Source organism: Taudactylus pleione, unplaced genomic scaffold (genome assembly GCF_031769625.1).
Source record: "Taudactylus pleione unplaced genomic scaffold, aTauple2 ptg001274l, whole genome shotgun sequence".
Taxonomy (NCBI): domain Eukaryota; kingdom Metazoa; phylum Chordata; class Amphibia; order Anura; family Myobatrachidae; genus Taudactylus; species Taudactylus pleione.
Genome location: NW_028285674.1, coordinates 1,568,929 through 1,584,804, shown reverse-complemented (window position 1 = coordinate 1,584,804; position 15,876 = coordinate 1,568,929). Strand labels below are relative to the sequence as shown.

At 44.2% G+C, this 15,876-nt stretch overlaps 1 pseudogene; it reads right to left on the bottom strand.

Annotated features, from left to right (window-relative positions):
• Nucleotides 1-8,327: 8,327 nt before the first annotated feature.
• LOC148443421 (zinc finger MYM-type protein 1-like) lies at nt 8,328-9,192 on the bottom strand (annotated as a pseudogene).
• Between the last annotated feature and the right edge of the window lie 6,684 nt (nt 9,193-15,876).

The window sequence follows — 15,876 nt, the reverse complement described above, 5'->3', positions numbered from 1 at the left end:
TCTTAAACCATCAATAATGTGTCTCTAGGAGGAGACATAAAACTACCCTTATATGCACATTGCGGATCTTGGGAGATCATGGGAAAGACGTGGGGATGCACCAATCCTATGAAGGAAGTCTTGAAGGGGATAGAGACTTACATTATTTAAGATGTTTTAAAATAACATTTTAATAACACATTTCATGCATGTCTAAATCTTATACAACATATGATGGTACCTTCTAGTTCAGGGTTGTAATGCAGTCCTACATTTACCTCAGTACTCATATTGTTACTACTGACCACAATCATAATATAATTATTTCGGTTTATCTTTATATTTTCCATATTTCAACACAATAGGAATACACTTGACACATAAGCAAAATACTATGATGACAACCAATATGAGGATCAGGAGTTTACCTATACTTGCAATCATTTCCTGGACCCACTCTCCTAGACCAGAGAACCATTTCACTGGGTTCAACCATGAAACCTATTCCTCTACCTTCTCCTCTACTTCAGCCACTGAAGCATTATGGTTCTTCTGAAATTCCCATTTCAGCTGCAGAATTTCATCCATATTCCAGTCTATCACCTCCTTGGGGTCACTAGTGTTATTTGTAATATATATGCAACACTTTACACCAAATTGAGTGGCCAAAGTTATGCAATACCCTCCAGTGACAGCTGTTAAAAAATTTAAAACTAATCTGTGTTGCACTAGTTCTTTCTTTTAGGCCTGCAACTCCTTACCTGTGTACCTAAATGTGTCATCATACATCTCAGTGATATTATCTGTTAGTTTAGCAAGATCTTGGATATATCTAAAATGTAGTGTACCACGAGTGATCCTGGCGGGATCCAATGCTACCAAAACTTGAAAGCCAGTTGTTTCACTAATTAACTGTGTGGCTTTATGTATGTCACTAGGTATCATATTTCTTTTGTCTCTATGTTCATACTGTGTGTGAAGATATGGTGATGGTGTGTTTTTATGAATACCAAGCATTTCACCATGTGTAAGGGTCATAACCTCTGGAAGTACTCTTCCCAGATAACGCAAACCTTCGGAACTCGGAGAGAGCCACTTATACGCTTTCCTTCCACATATAAAATATACATCATCGGGGAGAACATAAGGAATAGAATGCATCATGATCATCCAGCACATTTGCCTAACAAATGATCCTATCTCAGGTTCTCCCATCTGGCTAATACACGTTTCTGGTTGTATAACCCTAGCACAGTACCCTTCTGGTACTCCGCCAACCATTTCTTTGGTGTTACTTAGTGTATATTTATACCAGAAGTGTTTTCCACCTGACCTAATTGTGCGTAACAGTTCATAATTCATGAGCTCATAATCAGCTCTTAGTGAGAAGGTCATCATCTGGTTATTCCCAGTCACCTCCCAGCTTCATTGGAGTTGGTGATGTTCAAACATAAAAATGTTTTATCTACCTGGTACTGGTGGAGTTTAAAATGGGGTGGTTTGGTGTTATACTTAGGTTGGCACTGTTGAATGCATCTCTCATTGACTACGGACCCACAGAACTCACACATACAATAATCCTCAGACAATAGACCTTCACACTGTCTCTGAGTATCCAGAATAGCAGGTCTCTTAGCAATTACTGTACTGGGTTTTGTCAGATACTCCCCCGTTGGTTTAGCACTCCTTCTCCCGACTCTACTCAATTGATATCACCACAGCTCCCCTCTCCATCCTCTGTCCTCCATCACAGAAACCAGAGATCCCAAAACAACCCAAGATAATGAGGACTTGGGAGAAAACACAAAGATAACCACAGCAGACGAATCCATTGTGAAAAACAAGGATCTACAAATTTCTTTAGCTCAGGTATCTCACTGTAACCTTTAAACCTTTAACCTTCCCAGACAAGACTCACAATTGACAGGTCTACGTTATCTGCCTCGATTCCGCCTTGTTTCTCCACTGGTTGGTTGATCTTCTTACAGTGAGTGGAATGGACCCAGGTATCTCTCTCTGCCACCTTCAATGAAGTTGTACTCATCAGCAACACCTGATATGGACCTTCCCACCGATCAGTCAAACAACCTGAATGCAAGAAATTTCTGATCATAACAAATTCTCCAGGTTCAACATCATGACAGTTTGTTTCAGGCATATCATGTGACAACAATTTCAGTTTCTGCTGTTGCTGTTTTAACTGTTTACTAATTTTTATAAGATACCTTACAGTAACCTCGTTGTTACTTTTCAAATCCTCCTGTGGGCTTATAATCAAATGAGGTTGTCTACCAAACAGTATTTCAAATGGGGACAGAATGAGAGGGGGTCTAGGAGTTGTCCTGATACTGTGAAGGACAAGTGGTAGTCCTTCTGGCAAACCCAGTCCAGTTTCCGCCATGAATTTACTTAATTTATTTTTAATAGTACCGTTCATCCTCTCCACCTTGGCACTGGCTTGCGGTCGATAGGGGGGTGTGAAGTCTACTATTAATACCTATCAGCTTACACATGTTTTGGAAGACATCACCTGTTAAAGTAGTACCCCTATCACTTTCAATAATTCTAGGGATACCATATCTGCATACAAACTCCTGAACAATTTTCTTAGCAGTAAATGCAGCAGTATTAGTGGCAGCTGGGTATGCCTCAACCCAATTAGAAGACACATCAGTGCACACTAATACATACTTGAGATTCCTGCAAGGTGGTAATTGGATGAAATCAATTTGTATTACCTGAAAAGGTCCATCGGTTGGAGGAATGTGGGATGGTTCGGTAGGGATCATTTTCTCAATGTGTTTCCTCAAGCAGGTCAGACAGGACATTGTTCTCTTTTCCGCTTGAGAAGAAAAACCCGGTGCACACCGGTATGCTCTCACCAATTTGCAAATGCCTTGCTTTCCCAAGTGTGTCAGACCATTCGCTGCATCAGCCAGGCTTGGGTAGTACATCTTGGGAGCCACTGGCTTACCTTGTCCATCTCTCAAGAGTCCAGAAGACTCTTGCCCACATCCCTTGGACCTCCAGACTGCCTTTTCCTGGATGGAACAAAAATGTTGCATCTCACTTAATTTCAGTATGTAATTCATTTGAAACATCATTTGGTTAATTGGCACATTTACTTTTAACCCTGCCACCCATTTGGCAGCTTCGTCTGCCCTGTTGTTGCCCAGTGACAGCGGGTCATCCTATGTATGGGCTTTACACTTAATTACCGCCACTGTCTTAGGCAATTGGATTGCTGTCAGTAGTCCTTTTATATGTCTGGAATGTGCGATTGGTGTGCCTGCTGCTGTCATAAAATTTCTCAGATGCCATAGAGCCCCAAAATCATGTACCACCACGAAGGCATACCTAGAATCAGTGTAGATATTAGCAGATTTACCTTCTGCTAATTCACATGCTCTCCTTAATGCTACCAGTTCCACCACTTGGGCCGAGTGTGGTGGACCTAAAGGTTCGGCCTCTATGACATCTTCATCATTTACCACAGCATAACCTGTACATAACTATCCAGTGTCAGTTTGTCTATGTCTAACTCCATCCATGTAAAATGTCACATCTACATTTTCTAAAGGTGACTTCCATATGTCAGGTCTTGCAGTAAAGGTCTGATTCAGATATTCCATACAATAATGTGCATCAATATACCTGCAGAACTCACCTTTCGCCAGTGACTCACCTCTCTCCACCCTTTGTGCATCATGTTGCACATATGGTAAATACGTTGCTGGGTTTAACGTACTGCACATTTTGATGGTGATGTTTGCAGGTGCTATTAGGGCTAGTTCCCATTTTGTGAACCTAGCTGAGGACACATGTCTGGTTTGGGCAGAGTTTAGCAAAGCAGATACAGCATGGGGAGTATAGACAATCATACAATGGCCTAATACTACATCCTCACTTACTGACCAATAGAGCAGCTGCTGCTACACTTCTTAAACACATTGGAAGTGATCTTGCCACAGAGTCCAATTGTGCACTGTAGTATGCTATGTGGCTACTGGCATCACCTTGTTTTTGTGTGAGGACACCTGCTGCACAACCATTAGCTTCATTACAATACAAACCAAAAGGTTTTTCGTGATCAGGTATTCCCAATGCAGGTGCTCTTGTCAGACTATACATAAGGTTAAGGAAAGCCTGCTCTGATTCCTCTGTGTGTATGACACGATCGGGCTTTGAGGAAGAGACTAAGGGCTTAATTCAGACCTGCTCGCGAGCGCTGAGCGCTCGCAAGCGGGTCGATGTTGGCCCAGTGCGCATGTGCATGAGGGAGTTGGCTCCGTCATGCGGATGCGCGAGACCCGGATAGCAATGGGCAAGCTGTCGCTATGGGTCTCGCTACAAAGGGGACATGCTGTCGATGGTGAGTGACAGCAAGCCCCCTTTGGTGGGTGTGCCAGGGGTGTGGCTGCCCAGATGGAGGTGTTCCCATGGGAACAGCTACCATCTGGGGCCAGTCCCACTAACATCACAATTGATATCAGTGGGAGTGCTCTCGGCTCTGATAGAGCTGAAAGCATTCCAGGGCTTGCGGCAATGAGACCCTACCACAAAGGTCTCGTCGCAAGCCTGATGGTCGCGATGGTCTTGACCCTCACGAACATCTTTTTGGCCGCTCGCTATAGCTGTGGCCGCTCTAAAAACTAAGAGGGATGCCCTGATTCAGAGCGAGCGCTCTGTCAGAGCGTCCGGGTCTGAATAAGGGACTAAGGACCTCATTCAGAGTCGGTGGTTGCGGCCGCACAGTCGTACGCCACCGATGTTCACTAGACTGCGCATGCGTAAAGTTCGCAATGCGTGTGCGCAAACTAGCCGCTATGATCAGAAATTTCTCTCTCCTTGAACACAGCCAGGTCGGTAGTTTGAGTGACAGATGGAGGCGTTTGTGGGTGGTAACAGGGGAAGGTGCTTGAAAACGGGGGAGTGGAGATCCGAATGCAGGCGTGCCTCATTATGCGAACAGCGTTTTATGGGAGTGCATACGGATTATGGGAGTGCATAATTAACAAAGTAGCATCATGGCACATGTGACATGGGAGGTTTTTACACTGACATGATCGTAGAGCTTAAGAGAAGGTATGGTCAACCTTAAGCTCTATGACCAGTTCTGATGGTTACCGTTGGTCTTGATTAATCCTTATATGCAATGCGTATGAGAAGGGGGCGTATTTTTTGTCTTCCGACCGCTTCCTCCCCTTCGTCGGCCAACTACCGATCCGAACTTAGGGACGCAACTTGCGAGGGAATCATTTGAATATCCGGCCCCTTTTCCCGTACGACCGTGCGGCCACTTCGACCGACTCTGAATGAGGTCCTAAGGGCCTGATTCAGAGCCGGTCGCTATTTGCGCTCGCTCGTCCTGAAAATAGGGGTGGCTATTCAAATGAACTGTTCGCTGTTTGCGGTCTGTTCACGCCTCTAGGTCTGAACGAGCGAACAAAACTTGCGGTCGTTTTTAAAAAAAAAAAAAACGCCCCCTGGCCGCTCGCATCCTACGTCATGTCCGCTATTTATTAGATTAATCGAGTACATCGACCAGGGTATGAACTGCTCGCTATTCTTGGGGTTGGTGTTTGCTACCACAATGTTGCGAGCAGTTCTGGCTATAAAATAACCCAGTGACGTGGTCAATGACGCTGCTATTTTAAATATGCACACCCATAAAACGCCCGTTTTGACCTTTAAGCACGCCTGCGTTCTGATCTCCACTACCCGTTTTCAAACACCTTCCCCCGTTACCACCCACATACGCCTATTCCTGTCACTCAAATTATCAGGCATTCGCTATTTTGCGAGCACATGAATTTCGGCTGCACTGACTGGTTCGCGCATGCGTATAACGATCCGTACGCATGCGCAGTTGGGCAAACATCGCTCAGAACGAACGTGCAGCCTCTTCCGAGTGGCTCTGAATCAGGCCCTAAGTCCTGTAATGGCAAGGCCAAAATAGAAAAACCTGGGATCCACATTCTGCAGTATCCACACATTCCCAAGAAGGTACGGATTTGCTATTGGTTCTGCGGCAGTGTCATGGTCTGTATGGCTTTTATTCTGTCATTTGTCAGATGTCTTAACCCCTGGGTTAGGCAATGTCCCAAGTATTTAACCCTGGACTGGCATGGCTGTAGTTTGTCTTTAGCAACCTTGTGCTCTGTTTACGAGAGATGAAGCAATAAAAGTTTAGTATCATTTAAACATGACATACTGTAAACAAATCAGAACATAACAATAAATCATCCACATATTAGAACAGATCCATTGGCAGGTTGAAAAGATTGTCAACAGTCATGTAAGGCCTGGGAGAAAATACTGGGGCTGTCTATGAAGCCCTGGGGCAATCGTGTCTATGTGTATTGTACACCCCTGTATGTAAAAGTGAATAGGTACTGACAGTCAGGATGGAGAGGTATAGAGAAGAAAGCAGAACAGAGGTTAATGACAGTGAAATGGGTTGCATTTGGTGGGATCTGCATAAGAATGACAGCTGGATTCGGCACTACGGGAAATTGGCTCTCTACTACCTTATTAACCCCTCTAAGGTCTTGTACCAGTCTATAACCCCTCCCACCACTTTTCTTCACAGGAAAGATGGGACTGTTGGCTACACTTGCTGTATGGACTAAAATTCCCTGCTGTAATAATTGCTCAGTTATGGGATAAGCCCCTGTCTCTACCTCCTTTTTTAATGGATACTGGCGAATCTTTGGAGCTTGCCTACCGCTTTTTAGATTTACCATTACGGGAGCTACATTTGCCATTAATCCAGTGTCCTGTCCATCTTTGGTCCAGAGGGACGCTGATATCTGAGATAACATCTGCTCTACCTGACATGGATTTTTATCTGTAATGGTAGAGTGAAACATTAACCTTTGGGGAGTGTCCAGTATATCCCTCATCTCATGCTCATCTCTCTCTGGGATATCTAAAAATATACCATCAGAAGTACAATAAATTACACATCCCATTTTACATAACAAATCCCATCCCAGTAGGTTAGTAGGAGCCGCTGCTGCCAGGAGAAAAGAATGAATGGTATGCAATGACCCGATAGTAACCTCTGTGGATTTGGTTAAAGGATAATGTTGCACTTTACCCGTTACACCCATTGCTGGTACTGTCTTGCTGGTCACCTGTAAATTAGCTGGAGATTTTATCACTGATCTGGTTGCCCCTGTGTCTACAAGAAAAGGATGTTTAGTACCAGCTATATCAAACATCATCACCGGTTCTTCCCTAGTACTTCCCGTTAACCTATCTGTAGACTACAGGTATGACCTGACCCCTAGCATTAACTCTCACTCTCCAATACAGCATTTAAGGCCACAATTGGAGCTGGTGACTGATGAAAATTTCCTGCACTCTGTGTATATCCCTTATGTGGATATCCAAGTACTCCCTGGTTAGGGGTCCTACCTTTATCGCCTTACAGTTCCTACTGACATGTCCCACTTGGTTGCAGTTAAAGCACCTTTGTGAGTGGGGTGGGTGAAAGGGTTGCTGTGTGGGTTGAGCGGTAGGGAAAGATTGTGGGTGTGGATAGGGATTTTGAGGGTAATATGGTGGCTATGGATAGTATGGGTTTTGTAGCTGTGTGTGATAAATGGGGAAGGGCTGTGTTTGTGGCTGTACAGGACTTTTGAGGGTGTTTAGCTGTGAAGGTGTATGTGTGTCTGGTGGCTGTGATGTTACTTCTAGAGCTAGAATACTAACAGCCATTAGCTTCTTTCTCTGGGTCTCTCTCTTTTTGAGGATGTTTTATCATGTTCAATAGCGGACTCCCTGAGTGTGTCTACAGTGACTCCCCTCCAGCCAGGTAGAGAACTCTGGACTCAGGTCTTTAGATTGTCTTTAAGACCATCCATAAGTACCGTGATGATCATTTCCCTGTAATGAGTGCTATCTTTAATATCCTCTATCCCAGTGTACTGGGTGATAGCCTGCAGGGCTCAGGTACAGTAATCCTCTGCAGATTCACTCTCTTTTTGTTTTATGGTGAACATTTTACTCCAGTTAACTACTACTGGAAAATATACACCCAATTGAGTTGTTATGCGGGTAATGTTACCTTGGGTACCCTCGTCTGTTAAAGGACCATCTCCATCCAATACGCAATCCGTGATAAACTTTTTCACGTCAGTATTGTGTGGAAGACATGCCCTTAACATCAATCGCCAATCTTTATTGGTTGGCTCGTGAGCATTACCCAAATTTTTCAAAAATCTTTGGCATTTTGCTAATTCCTTCTTAGGGTCAGGGAAATCATTCATTATGGAATTTAGCTCAGCTCTTGTCCAAGGATAATGCATTGCTACATCCACAAAAATGAATCTACTTTTATACTATGACTTGAAGTTCATCTTCCTTGCTTTTCGGTCAGTAAATTCGTCAATGATCTTATCTAATTGAAGGTTCTTTGCCCTCTCATTTTTGATGGATAATATTGCTAATCCTTGAAGTCTTTCTTGTCCCATTGTGCTACATAGGTAATTTTTAATTATTTTAAGTTTTGAGAATGAACGTTCAGCAGTTGCTACTGTTACTGGGATGGACAGAAACAAGATATTAGCTGTACATACTTCTGGAAAACGATGACAAGACACTATTCTCAGTAATGAGTAACTTTGCCAAATCTTCCACTGTAGATAACTTAGACATTTCTGGTTTTAAGCATGCTCTGAAAGCAAGCAATTGCTCTGAGAAAGACCCAGTAAAGTCTTTACTGAAATATTTAATTAGCTGTTCAGCATCCTCATAGAGCTGGTCATCTGTTGCTGTCACAAGTGTGCTTGGTAGTATTGCTTTAATCTTTTTGACAGTGGCATCCAGACTCTTGAAACGATTAGACAGTTGTGCCACAATGAAATCCAAACAACCACAGAAAATATTTACTTTAAAGGATCTTTCTGGATCATTTAGCCTTTCATCCTCACATAACTCATAAAATTGTTTTTTTACTCTTATTCTCCTTTTGGATGCATACTTGGCCTCCACATTCCACTTTTCAGACATGTTTATAGCAATATTTTTAGCTTCTTCAAAATTGTTTCTAAACAGTGTCAGTGACTCTATTGCATTACAAATGAGCTTTGCAGCATTTTCTAAGTGTGTTTGTTTGCACTGTAGGCATTTAGAAACAGAATTGACTATTATAACAATCTTTTTTTGAAGTACTATCTGTACTACAAACTCAAAACATCCTAACATTTTTGTTCAAAGCAGCAGCTTCATTACATTCATCTTTATTCTTGCTGAGAATTATTCTTGTAAGTGCCTTCATTATGTCCATATACCGGAATCTCAAAGCAGTAAGAGAATCATTCCTTGAAGACCAATGTTTTGGACATTAATCTTTTTAAAGTAACATTGCTGCCAATCTCAGCGCCAGAGAGATGCCAACTCTGACAGCATGGCCCATCATTTCACACTATGGCCAAAGAAAGTGTACACTCTTTCAAGCACAGTATAGAACTGTTTTATTTCAGGTATACCCTGAACACAGTCATTTAATGCAAGATTCAAATTGTGGGCAGTGCAATGTACATATTCTGCACTAGGTTCTCGGCGAGCTATTCTTGCCTGCACTCCTGCATAAATGCCGCTCATATTTGCTGCCCCATCATAGCCTTGCCCACGGCACTTTGATCATTCTAAACCTTTTCCTTCAATACAATTTAGTATTTCTTTCTCAAGGCCAGCAGCTGTTTGATCAGATACAGCATGAAACCCTAAAAAGGACTCTTTGATTTTCACACTAGTGACATTAGAAAGCTCATTGCTTTCTAATACTTGACTTAGTTGGTCAGTTTTTGAAATATCTTGTGTTGTATCCATGATGATTGAGAAAAAAGGTGCTGCTTTGATTTCGTCAACAATTTTATTCTCAATCTTTTTGGCCAGCAATTCAATAATTTCATCTTGAATCTTGTGACTTAAATATCTAACAGAGCCTTTAGGCATACTAATTAGCTGCTTCAAAACTGGGTCATACTTTGCAAGAAGTTCAACAATTGACAGAAAATTTCTGCTATTTACATCTCCTAAAACTTCCCTATGCCCTCTGAAAAGGAGATTACACATTGACATTGTTTACGTTACATTAATAAGGCGATCCAATACTTGTCTCTAGAATTTTTTTGCTTTTAAGAGCTCTCATTCATTTTCTTCATCAATAGTGCCATGCATTACAATGCAATACACAATGCAAGCATTTAAGTGTTATTGGGATTTTTCATGACTACCTATTCTGTCAATTAAATGATGCCAATCTCTCACACCAGTCACCCATGCAGCAATATATGCATTAGTATTACGATCAGCAAAGAGCCAACATGGCTCACAGTATGAGCTATCTAATGTAGGTGAATAGCAAAGCCATGCACGAGGTATGATTACACCAGCCTTTGTTTTCATAGTGTAAATAGATTTCAGAAAAGCACCGTCCCCCTTGCTTTTCATCTCTCGGAAAGATCCCTTTGGGCTTACATGATCCCTGAGAAATTATATATCTTTTTGTTTTATTGTCTGTGATAGCTGATTGAAAATCTCCTCAATCTGTAGGATATTTGCTTCCTATACACTGTACACTTTCTTCAGTATTTTCCTCTACTGTATAGTTGTCAGAATCATCTATATTTAACAATACATCACTCCTATCCACTTCTGCAATATTATCCTGATTTTCATGCTCTTTACTTGTTTCAGAACTTGTACTTGCTGCACTATCTTGCAGTATGTCTGTACATTCAACATTACTACTAATGTTTGGGTTGCTGTCAGAATCAGGGATTTTAATAAGTTGAAAAAAACTGCTAATCTTGGTAGCTTGGCACTCTTTTCTAATTCTTCCTTCATTTCTTTGCGCTTTTGCGCCCCACTTTTAGATCTAGCCGGCATTCCTGAAAAAGGTGATCAAAATCAAAGTAGAGTTGATGACACCCACTGTAAATCAAACAGTAGCCAATTCCTTACAAACCTCGTCTCCATACAAGGGTCAGAGAGAAAGAACAGAGTTGTCTTTATCTGTGGCATGTTGCGATGATTAAATGAAAAATAAAGGTTGTTTTAAATAATGTTTAGTGCACCACAGATAAAGACAACTCTGTTCTCTCTCTGACCCTTGTATGTTAAGTAGTTGTCAGTGAGCTGCACCGCTGATACTCTATTTGCATCATTATGATTGTTGAATATACAGGATAATATGGGGTCCTTATGTTATTTTGATTAATATTACAATACTAGTGCAGTAATCATTGTTCTCCCTCTTTTTTCTGATAAACCTCAGTCTCCCCAAACCTCTGCCCATTCCCTGTGTTCGCTTACCTTTATTGTTCTGATATGAAATCTCACTCTTTTGCTGCCATCTATTTTGTGCTAGTGGCTGATGGGTGTCATGTCCTTTTGGCAGGTGGGTCCTCTGTGTAAAATGTAAACACTTTGAGCAGATCTACACTTTAGGGACATAATATAATTGCGTAATTTGACAACTTCAGTTTCTAAAATGCCTCATAGTAGTGCTGCCAGTTCCTTCCTAACCCCATAGGTGCTCCATACCATTTAGAGCAGTGATTTTCAACCTTTTCAACTCAAGGCACATTACACAAGATTTTAAAATTGCCAAGGCACACTATCAGGCTATGCGGTGTGTGTGACCAATGAAAAAACATTATTGTCTCCCACATAAAAATATGCATGCATATTGGTCTCCACAGGAATAAAACACACATATTATCCTCCTCAGGAATAAAACACACTACGTTGGCCTCCACAGGAATAAAATACACTACATTGGCCTCCTCAGGAATAAAACACACTACATTGGCCTCCACAGGAATAAAATACACTGCATTGGCCTCCTCAGGAATAAAATACACTGCATTGGCCTCCTCAGGAATAAAACACACTACATTGGCCTCCACAGGAATAAAACACACAGAATAGTACAGGTGCGCTGAGCTGACCGCCGAGGCACACTTGACAACCACATGCGGCACACTAGTGTGCCATGGCACAGTGGTTGAAAAATGCAGATTTAGAGACATCTCCCAGTGACTCTCAAGACCCCTGCCAATTCCCCATTTTTACTTACCTTAATTGTTCTGATAAGATGTCTCCATCTTTTGCTGGCAGCTATTCTGTGCTGGCGGCAGGTGGGTCCTTTTTGCTGGTGGCAGGACCTTCCAATAACTTGACTACGGGAGATCACTGTAAGCCAAAGTTATTTTTCAAATTTGCAACATTTTCTGAATAACCTAAATAATCATTCCAAACAGCGTAATGGAGCATACACACATGGTCAGATATGTCAGATTTTTCATATCTGTCAGATGAATAATTGAACGATTTGAACGATTTTACCAAAGATTTGAATGATTTGAACGATTGAATGATTTTTGACTGCATTAAAATGAATGGAATCGTCCAAGTATGACTGCAAACACATCAGATGTCAGATATCGTTATCTGACCATCGGGAATGCACATCGTTCATTGTTCAGGCATGTCAGATATGTCAGATTTTCCTTCAGATATGAACAATTGAATGATTTTTTAAATCGTTATCGTTCAGATCTGAAGTAAAATCTGACCGTGTGTATGCACCATAACAGAAGCCTCAGGTCACTACTCTGTGCTGCTGCAGGGCCCTGCTCCTTACACTATACAACTCAGGGCCTAATTCAGACCCGCTCTTGCCCAAGTGCTCATGCGCATGACGGAGGCGGCTCCGTCGTGTGCATGCGCGAGACCCGAATAACGACGGCCAAGCCGTCATTATGGGTCTCGCGCCAAAGGGGGCGTGCTGTCGATGGTGAGTGTCGATGGGAACGCCTACCGTCAGGGCCTGGCCCCACTGACATCCAAAAAGGATCAGGGATAGCCCTGATTCAGAGTGAGCGCTCTGTCAGTTCCTTCCTGCTGCCTCCATTCCCCAATATTTATTTTATATACTGTATCAAGGGGCCCAGACCAGGCATTCAGTAATGGTTGGCTAAGCTTCTAAGCATGGGCCCCTACCACTGCATTCTCCCTCTGGGCACTTCATGCCCCAATCCAGAGCCGGCCCTAGCCAATTCGGTGCCCTAGGCAAAATTTTGGCTGATGCCCCCTAGCATGTATTAATATATATATATATATGTGTGTAATAAAAGGCCGGCACCCCACCTTGCAGTTCCACCAGCCCCATTCCCCCAGACCTAGTGAGTTTCTCAGCCCCATTCCCTTAGACCCAGTGAGTCTCTCTGCACCATTCCCCCACGGTGTCAGCCTCATTCTCCCCCCAGCCCCAGGGTGTGTCAGCCTCATTCTCCCCCCAGCCCCAGTGTGTGTCAGCATCATTCTCCCCTCCAGAATGTTTTCCAGCCCCAGTATGTCAGCCTCTTTCCCCCCACCCCCAGCGTGTCAGGCTCTTTCTCCCCCCAAGCCCCAGAGTTTGTCTCAGCCTTGCCTTCCCCCTCCAGCCCCAGTGTGTCTCAGCCTTCTCCCCCCAGCCCCAGTGCATGTCTCAGCCTCCCCCCCCCAGCCCCAGTGCGTGTCTCAGCCTCCCCCCCAGCCCCAGTGCATGTCTCAGCCTCTCCCCCAGCCCCAGTGCATGTCTCAGCCTTCCCCCCCAGCCCCAGTGCATGTCAGCCTCCCAGCCCCAGTGCGTGTCTCAGCCTTCCCCCCCAGTGCATGTCTCAGCCTCCCCCCCAGCCCCAGTGCATGTCTCAGCCTCCCCGCCCCAGAGCAGCCACTTACCTTGGCTGTTTCTTCTCCGTGGCTCCTCTCGATCCACTCCTTCCAGAAGCCCGGCCTCTTGTTATGACACGGTGTGCATGACGTCACGTGCGCCGTGTCATAACAAGGAGCCGGGCCGCGGCGGGGGGTGGCTATTATGATGGTGAAGCCAGAGCAGCCGAAGAGGGTCCGCTCCGACTCCAACCATTTAAATAATGAGGACCGGGTCGGAATGAGCTTCTGTGCAGAAGCTCATTCTGACCGGTCAAAGTCAGCTGACCAGCTGACAGGTGCACTGCCAGGTCGGAGAAGAGCTCTGATCGTGGCAGTGGCAGAGCCTTGAATGCCCATAGGCATTCAAGTCGCCCCTAGGCATAAGCTTATTATGCCTATGCCTAGGGCCGGCTCTGCCTCAATCCGACACTGGGCAGGGACATGATGTGAGGTTCCTTTGAGTTTTGTCCTCTTGTGACCTCCATAGCTCATTTTACAATACATCAAGTTTTATACATAAACACTGTACACAATTTAGGTAATTTAGTGCCCCTGCCCCCAACCAAGAGAATATTTATTTCCTCTTGTTCACTTAAATACTCAATTCTACTCTCATGGGAGCACCTCCACTTTATTTATTTTGCCCATGATGGAATTAATTTTCCAGTGGAACAACATACCTATTTCTCGAATATTTATAGGTTACTGTCTGACTGTACCAGTGCTCTGCCCTGCTTTTTATTTTCACCAACTCACCCCCCTTAGTCATTAAATACAGTCTCTGCCCTCCCCTGCTGCACAGCTTCTTGTTTTTCACCATCTCACCCCCCCCAATCATTAAATACAGTCTCTGCCATTACTGCTGCCCAGCCTTTTGTTTTTCACCACCTCACTCCCCCCCAATCATTAAATCCAGTCTCTGCCATTACCTGCTGCCCAGCCTTTTGTTCTTCACCACCTCACTACCCGTCATTAAATCCAGTCTCTCTGCCGCAAGACCCCCCTCCCCAGCCTTTTTTTTTTCCACCAACACAGACCACCGCAATACTGACCGCCTTTTTCTTTCCACCACCACCGGCCACCGCTACAGAGCTCTGCACAGTGCCCAGACTTTTTTTTGTCACCACCCCTGATGCCCCCTTTTTTGTCAGACTGGGGGAGGTCCGTCCGCTGCCCGCAACCCCTCCCGTTGCCTGCCCAGGATTTATTTAAGCACTGACAGTTAGTGGTTAAATAGATAACTCACTCACTTACCTTCCATCAGAGTCCACTTCTTCTCCGGCACTGCTCCTCTCGATCCGCGCTCTCCAAGTCTCCAGCAGTGCGCATAACGTCATGACATCATGCGCGCCATCTCAACACAGGAGCGGTGGTGGTTATACTGTGGGTGTCATGGTTGAGCTGGAGCGGCCTGTTCGCCTCCATCCAATTACTTAAAGGGGAACGGGTCGGCGTCGGCGCTGTAGGATGCAGGTGGCTATGGGCCCCTGCACCACAGCAGGCACCGCTGTTAGATCCGCCCCTGGCTTACAGACAGGGAGAGGTGATTACTGCAACATGTGCAGCCATGTTCAAGCCCTTAGGGCATGAAGAAAGGGGGCGGAGCCTAAAAGTGCGGGGTCCCTGTATCATTGCAGTTGCTGTAAGAACGGCATTGCTGCCATTTAATCTGTTTGCTGCATCTCTCCCATATAGGTAGTGTGCAGCAGCTCTATCACAGAAAGCTCCTGGCTACATCCCTGGCACAGAGGCTGTAGTGTGCAGCACATACAGAGGTTCTTCTGACTACATCCCTGGTAGGCTGTGAGTAATTCTGTGGAGTGTAAGTACAGGGAATCTTATTGGTGGGAAGGGAGTGTATCTTCTCCTCTGTGTCCCAAACCAGCCTTCTGTTTATTTCATATTGCTTCTGTTTATACTCTGTCCCTCTGTGTGTGGTGACTGTGTGTATCCATGTAAAACAGAATGATGGCTTCTCAAAATAGATTTGTCTGTTCTAAATGTAACAACATACAAACCAAGCCGCATGCCACTGGGTCCATGTTATGTGATGCTTGTATAGCAATGGATCCATCTATGGCTATTACTGACTCACCTGCTCTTCCATGGGCCGCTGACATGGTAGGAGTTATGACTGATTTAACATCAGAGTTAGCTGAGGCTCGTAAGTCTCAATCTCCCTGG